The 7226-nt window shown below is 60.2% G+C and overlaps 2 long non-coding RNA genes across 2 annotated transcripts; one reads left to right on the top strand and one right to left on the bottom strand.

Moving 5' to 3' along the window:
* Positions 1-4082: 4082 nt before the first annotated feature.
* LOC140620514 (uncharacterized) lies at positions 4083-5497 on the bottom strand. Its single transcript, XR_012020269.1, has 3 exons — positions 5396-5497; positions 4998-5265; positions 4083-4809 (listed from the first exon to the last, which is right to left on the bottom strand). It is a non-coding gene; the product is annotated as an uncharacterized lncRNA (long non-coding RNA).
* Positions 5498-5547: 50 nt separating this feature from the next.
* LOC140620513 (uncharacterized) lies at positions 5548-6893 on the top strand. The gene is made up of 3 exons (XR_012020268.1): positions 5548-5782; positions 6212-6278; positions 6363-6893. It is a non-coding gene; the product is annotated as an uncharacterized lncRNA (long non-coding RNA).
* Positions 6894-7226: the final 333 nt, after the last annotated feature.

The following is a 7226-nucleotide window of genomic DNA, read 5'->3' as shown; positions in this document are numbered from 1 at the left end:
GGCCTTATGTCCAGGGGCCCCCGGGGAGCTGGATGGCAGGAGCCACACCCCGGCCGCTGCCCAGCCCCCCAAGGCCCACAGGACCCCCAGCTTTGTGACGGGGTCGACGCACCTGCCGGCTCCCAGGGATGCTCCACATTTGTACCCAGGGTACCCCTGAGATGGCCTGAGCCCCTGCGCCCTCTCCAGGGTGCCCGGTGTGAACGACAAAGCATGAGGCTCCTCCACGAGGGACAATTTTGCAAGCATGTCTCTTTGATCAGGACGTCCTGATCCCCACCCCCACCCCCCCCAGCCCAGGAGCCAGGCCCCGGATGGAGGAATCGCCCTCGGCACTGGGGCCACCACCAGGGCTAGGATGTGACACCACCAAGGTGGCAAAGCGACTGAAAACCACGGTAAGAGTGATCGCTATTGTCCTTGCCTTGCCCAGGGCCCAGGGCTCGTGAGGCAGCCACGGGAAGATGCGGGGGACACGGGCTGCCAGACCCGCCTCGGGTTGAACCCCGTGGACTTGAACACAACTCTTAACTGGGGTCACCCGCGTTTACACAGTCTGTGCCTTTTCTTCCGTGCTTGGCGTGCGGCCCTATGAAAACCTGTCACGCACACGGAGACGAGTCACCCTCAATGACCCTGGAAGCTGCCGTGGGCAGCGTGGTCCCCCCACAGGCTGCCCTGGGGCCACCCCTCTGCCCCTTGACAGGGTCCCTCCCAGAGCATCACAGACGTGGAGCCGTGGAGCGTCCCTGCGCTCGCAGGAGCCCTGGAGCCCCGCGGCGCCGTCGTGGGCCTCATTGCCCACCCACCTTCCGTCGCCGCGGGCCATCGCCCCTGCCGATCTGTCACAGCTTACCGACCCGTTGGCCTCTCGGAGACTGTCCGGGTTGTTTCGCATCGGGGGCAACTACAGATGAAACTGCTGTGAGCACCTGGGGACAGGTGCGCGTGTGAGCACCAGCGTCCATTTGTCCGGGTGGACGCCCCGGCCGTCCCGCGGTGGGAAAGCCCCGGACAGTTGCGTTCCTCCCGGCAGCCCACGGTGCTTCTGGTGTTCTGCATCCCCGTCGGCACATGCCGTCCTCCCTGTTGGTTGTTGTGTCCACCCTAGCAGATGCCTCGGCTCGTTGGTCCCAGCGGCCACTTGGGTGGTGCCCGTGATGCGAAGCCTGAGACACACTCTCCATGTGCCGACTCAACAACACTCGGTCTCTACAGAAGCGACATCTGTGGGTCTTGGGTCAAGAAGTGTCTGCTCAAGTCCTTTGTCAAACTTCTGATTGGGTTCCTTGATTTCTTATTATTGTGTCCAGAAAATTCTTGATATATTGTAGACACAGCCTCGTCACAGATGTGACTTGAGCGTATTTTCTCCCAGTCGGTGGCTTCTGCTTCTATTCTCATGATTTTGCAAACGTTTTCAATGATATTCCGGTTATCAGTTCTTCTCTGGATTGTACCTTCGGGGTCACGCCGGATACAGCCTCGCCTAGCACGGGGTCAAGAAGAATTCCTCTTTTTTTTTTTTCTAATTTTTATTTATTTATGATAGTCACACAGAGAGAGAGAGAGAGGCAGAGACACAGGCAGAGGGAGAAGCAGGCTCCATGCACCGGGAGCCCGACGTGGGATTCGATCCCGGGTGTCCAGGATCGCGCCCTGGGCCAAAGGCAGGCGCTAAACCGCTGTGCCACCCAGGGATCCCAAGAATTCCTCTTACAGTTTCTCCTAAAACTCTTATGGTTTTCCATTCTCCACGTAGACCTATGATGCACTTTGAGTTAGTTTTTCTACAAGGTGTGAGGTAGTGGCTGCCGTTCAGATTGCCCCCCCCCACCCCGCGTACTCGAGGACTTCCACTAGGCGGCCCGTTCCCATTCCCCTTCTTTACCAGCTGTGGGTATTACTGAAGATGTGATGGCAGGAGGTATGGCAGCTGTTTGGGGGTCACGAGGTGAAGTGCCTCATGGACCAATACCGTGGCAAGAACCGTGGAGCAAGCGAATAGGAGAAGCCAGCAAACCCAACATGGGACCTGGTACCTCCAGCCAACGTCTTTATAACTTAAGATAATATTTCAAGGGCGCCCGGGTGGCTCAGTCGGTGAAGCGTCTGCCTTCAGCTCAGGTCACGATCCCGGGGGCCTGGGATGGAGCGCCCACAGCCTGCTCCCTTCTCCCCACCCCACCCCACACTCATGCTTCCTCTCGCTATTTTTCTGTCTAAGTCAATACAATATCTCTTAAAAAGACATCAATTATTTGAGTTTTATTCCACTTCCATTTTCGTGCATCCGAGGAGCTTGTGCACACGGCTTTGCCTTCACCTACCATTCGATCTGAAAGCCCACATTCATAAGCCAATAGAAAGTGTGGGTCTTTCCCGCTGTGTGTGCCTTCTGGAAGGTGAAGGAAGGAAGAGCTTCTGAGGCCACAGCCATCAGTTACGAACCTGAGTCTACCCAACATTTCAAAATAAGGGTGATGGATACATCAAGGGATGGAGGGCCGATGGCGGAGAGTGCCCGAGTCCCCCCTAAACGAGAAAGCAGAGGCCTGGGGCGGTCACCTCGGGGCACGGCTGAGTTGGACTCTGCCCAGCTGGGCTCCGTAATAAGGTCTCAGCTCTGGGTTCCTCACCAGCCCTTCTTGGGACCAGGGTGGTGGCCAGGAGACGAGGTCGACCTTCCAGAGAGGCTGCCGCTGGACGCCCCAGCCACATCTTCCATGAGTCTATTAGTAACGGAGGTGAGAGGACCGGGGGCGGGTGTGGTCCTCGCGAACCCGGCCGCAGCCCCAGAGGGGCGGATCCGAGCTCGCCGTGTGCTTGCCCGGGGCTGCCCGGAGGGCGCTGGTGGACACACGCCAGAGCTTCTGCAAATAGCGACCCTGCCGGGGGCGGGTGGGGGGAGGTTAGTGCCCTGGGGACGCGAGCTCAGCAAGGCCATCTTCCACAGATGCGGGCCCTGCCTTCCCAGGGCAATTTAGGTTACTTTGTAGATTGGATGGAAATGCATTTTGAATATTGATGCTAATGGTGTCAAAGGTTCACCATCAGCCTCCAGAGCCCTAATTTTAGAGCTCCCGGTGCATCTGTGGGAGAGAACAGGTTGGGAGTGTCTAGAGCCATTGCCGTGGTCGGGGGCTAATAGCTCGGCTGTCCACCTTTCTGGCACCGGGAGCATCGGGAGGCGAGGATCGCAGACGCTTGCGATGCAATCAAAGAAATCCTCTGAATACCCGGAGTCTGTAAAAGTCTGCGTAGCAGCAGCCGGGTCTGGCTCCCGAGAAGGAGTGGTGATGAGATCCGGGTTCGATCGACGTACTGGGCAGGTCCCTCGGGACACAGGGGTGAGGAGGGGGACAGGGCCGGAGGGAACCTCAGCAGGGAGGGCGTCTGTTGGAGGGCGGCGTCACGGCAGTGAACCCTAGCAGCAGCCGGGGAGCGTGCACCTGCTGGGGGGGGTGCCAGGAGCCTGCACTGCCGTCCCTCCTCGCCCTGCCCCTCTTCCCACTCTTCACATCCCCCCATTCCCAGCACGGCTTCTGCGGCTTCTGCGGGGCCCCTGCCAGCCCCATTTCAAAGAGGCTTGTTCAGAAGAGCGCCGAAAGCTGCGCTTGGACCAAGGCCATCACGGGTCCTCCCCGTCGCCCTCCTCCACCCGTCGGATTCCCCCTTCCTCTTGGCCCCCACTCTTTCCGCTGCTTTGCTTGGTGGGGTCACTGGCTGTCGTCCCTGAGGGGGCTGAGCCCCGGCTTGCCGGGTCTTTTTCAGGCCGTGGATGCCGTCCCACCCCGTGTGGAGTGTAAAGGGGGCATAGGCTGGGCCGATGCCCCAGGGCTCCCCCAAGTGCCCACATTTCTCTCTGTTCCCCTCGCAGGCTCCGAGGCACGCAGGACGGACGGGAGACAGCTGACGACCCCTGCTGAGGCCTGCTGATGCCTGCGCGCCAGGAGCGTCTCCGGACCCTCGTGGGTTTCCTCCAGGTCGAGGCTGGAAGGGAGACCAGCTTGCGGTTTTGAGAAATGACAGCAGGTGGGGAAGAGCAGCCAACGATCAGGACCCATTTTTTTAATGGAAGAATGAAAAGGGGATTTGAGGGGCTGGACTGTTCGATGCCCAGCGTTGAGCACGCCAGCATCCCATAAGCCACCGCCCCTCTCAGTGCCCTGGAAGCCTCCCTCTGGTCAAGGAAGATGGAACGACTGCTCCCTGCTGCCCAGCAGCCAGCTAGCCGGTGGTGATTCCGTGCAGATGCGCTGGGACAGTCGCACCCTGAAGGATGCCTCTGCCTCGTGTCCATATGACACCCCGGAGTCAGGAGGGGCAGATGCAGAGATGGGAGTGGGGTGGGGGGGGGTCAGGGAGGGAAGGTGCGAGCCTGAGTATTAGGGCAGCAGAGGGACCAGGATCCCCCAGAAAGCGTCACCCATGGGCCACAGCACGGTCCCTGCAGGTGGGGTCTCCCAGACAGGCCGCTGGAGGCCCCCTGCCCCTCACTGCGACGGGCACGTGACCTGGAGACTACTGGCCTGGGGCGAGCTAGACCACGAGAGGCTATGTCAGGGGGCCGTCTGCAGGGTGCCTTCCAGGACCAACCAGGACTCCCAGATCAGGGAGGCGGAGGCCCGAGTGCAGCCAGGGCTGGTCATGGGTGCTCCTAGGTGGTGAGCAAGGCCGGGCTGTCAGCTGCCGGGATGGGAGGAGGACAGCGGGGCGCAGGGCAAGGGGGCGGCCTGTGGCCTGCACCTGGCGGGAGGACGCAGTCCAGTCTCCTCACCTCACTCCGCTTCTCCTTTCCGGACGGTTCTGCACAGGAGGGAGGGGGGGTCCGTCGAGACGAGAGGCTCCGATGGGTTCTCAGGAGCGCCCCTGCCCCACCTGCAGGTTCCCAGCCGGGGGAGGAAGGCGGGCAGGGGCGACCCGTCGTGGCCCCGAGACTCGCACACCGATTGCCCGAGCACAGGGACCGTGTCTCCTCCCCTGAGAAAGGGCACCTGGCATTGAGAAGGACCGACTCCGCGGGGTTTCTCCACTTCGGGAGCTGGGGCTGCAGGGCTTGCAGAAGCTTGCTGACCCCACTGCAGCATGCTGTCCTGAGAGCTGGGGAGCCAGGCCAGCAGCCGGGGGGCCCGTGTGTCCCAGGCCGATCCGTGTGGCTCCCACACCACTGGACGCTCTTGCCTTAAGCAGCAGGACAGAGCTGGTTTTCAGGAGCCTCGCAGTTCCCTTCCTGAGGACCTGGGAGTCCCTGGGGTCCTGCGCCTGCAGAAAGATGCTGGTATGGAAGTGACCCTGGGGTCCCCAGGAGGTGACCTCAGCCTCCCCCGTGGCTGCTCCCAGGGCAGCCCTGCTCATCCTGCACACGCTGGGTGGACTCAGGGCGGGCTTGCACCTGTCCTCCCTCACCGCCATCCTCAGGGAGCCAAAGGCTCTGGGTTAGGGAACCCTAAGGCACAGGAAGCCGCAGCTCCTGTTGCCCACCCCTCTTTCCTACAGTCACCATGGCAACAAGAACAGATGTGTTGTCTCCCTTCTTCACCTGCCAGAGCACTTGAGTGGGGACAGCTGAGCTTCTCCTGATCCCTTACCTGCAATAGAGCACTAATTATAGTCGCAGGGAGGGGTCAGAGGGCGGGAGGAGGAGGAAAGCCAACATCTGTGCAGAGGCCGTGGGAGCCAGGCCCGCTGCTGGTCCTGGTGACCCAGGATGTCCTCGGGTCTGCGCCAGGTGACCCGGCTCTAGGAAAGGCTTTTTCTGCAGCTCCCAGGCCCGTGATAGGTGACTCTGTCCCCATCCTGAGCCCTGGGGGACCTCACCTGAGTCCAGGGCAGCCCAGGGCGCCTGCATGGAGACCTCAGATGGCAGCGAGGCCCCCTGACTCCCAGGGAAGGCCTGTTCCAGCCCCTGTCATGCCACTGGCCCATGTCTATGGTGTAGGGAAGGGTCACCGTGTCCTTCCTTGGGACTGGGATTGAGAGAGGGAGAAAGGGGCATAGGGAAGGAGAGAGGGAGGGAGAGAGGGAGAGGGATGGAGAGAAGGAGGGAGAGAGGGGGGAGAAGGAGAGAGAAAAGGAGAGAAGGAGGGGGTGGGGGGAGGCAGAGAAGGAGGGGAGTCGGAGGGTGAGGAGGGAGGCAGGGGGAGCAACAGGAGGAGGACGGAGGAGGGAGAGATTTCTTGCTTGGCTTCCCGCCCCCCCCCCATTTCAGCTTCCTGGAGGTACAGCTTATGAGAGCTGGAGACGCCACACAAACAGCTCCCAAATACGGACCGCAGGTAAAATTCACCTTGACATGTGACTGGGAAAACAGAACACATTTTCTATGTTTTTTTTTTTAAGTTTTTATTTATTTATTTGAGATCGAGAGAGAGAGAAGGAGGAGAAGCCGAAGGAGAGGGAGAAGCAGACGCCCCGCTGAGCAGGGAGCCCGACGTGGGACTCGATCCCAGGACCCTGGGATCATGAGCTGAGCCGGGGGCAGACGCTTCTCCCACGGAGCCCCCGAGCGCCCCAGTCTTCTGTTTCCTATTCGGTGCCTGCTTCCTGCCCGGTGGGAGCGGATCACCCTGGAGGTGCCGGCGACGGGATGAGACACGGCTCCGCCCTCCTAGTGTCTCGGCTCCGTCAGCGATGGATGGACTTTCACAAAATACATGTCCAGCTAATTAGTAATCTGACAAAATTATGCAAATGGCCACGGTTTGGCCAGAACTTTTTTTTTGGCCAGAAATTTTATTTTTTTTCTGACTGGATTTTTTTTCCTGCTAAACATGGAAATCGGTCACAGATCAGTTCCAGGTTATCGTGAAGCCCGAATAAGCCTGTATTTTTTTTTCCTATTTGCTTTAAGGCGCATCTCAGTGTGACCACACACCTCAAAGAAATAAATTTGACCCCCAAAGCCTCAAAGTCTCAAATGAATATTCACGGGCGGCTTTCTTCTGGGGGCACGAGGACAAACCGCACCGTGTGTCGCACGGCGAGGTCTCCCACTTCCCCAGGTCGTTATCTCCCCACAGTCCCATGCAATATGGGCAGGTGCCCCCAGAGCCTCGCTAGGGACGAGCCTCTCCGGACAAGAGGACCGTCACCCTCCTCGTGGCCCCAGGCCCCTGGCCACGGCCACAAACACGCAGAACCGGCGTGCGGCCCGTCCTGGTCACAGCCGGGCTGCGCTCCCCTTCCTGGGGCTCCTGGGACACGGGGAGTAACAGGGAACAATG

Source organism: Canis lupus, chromosome 29 (genome assembly GCF_048164855.1).
Source record: "Canis lupus baileyi chromosome 29, mCanLup2.hap1, whole genome shotgun sequence".
NCBI lineage: Eukaryota > Metazoa > Chordata > Mammalia > Carnivora > Canidae > Canis > Canis lupus.
Note: the sequence above shows the minus strand (reverse complement) of the source record. Positions and strands in the feature narration are given on the sequence as shown.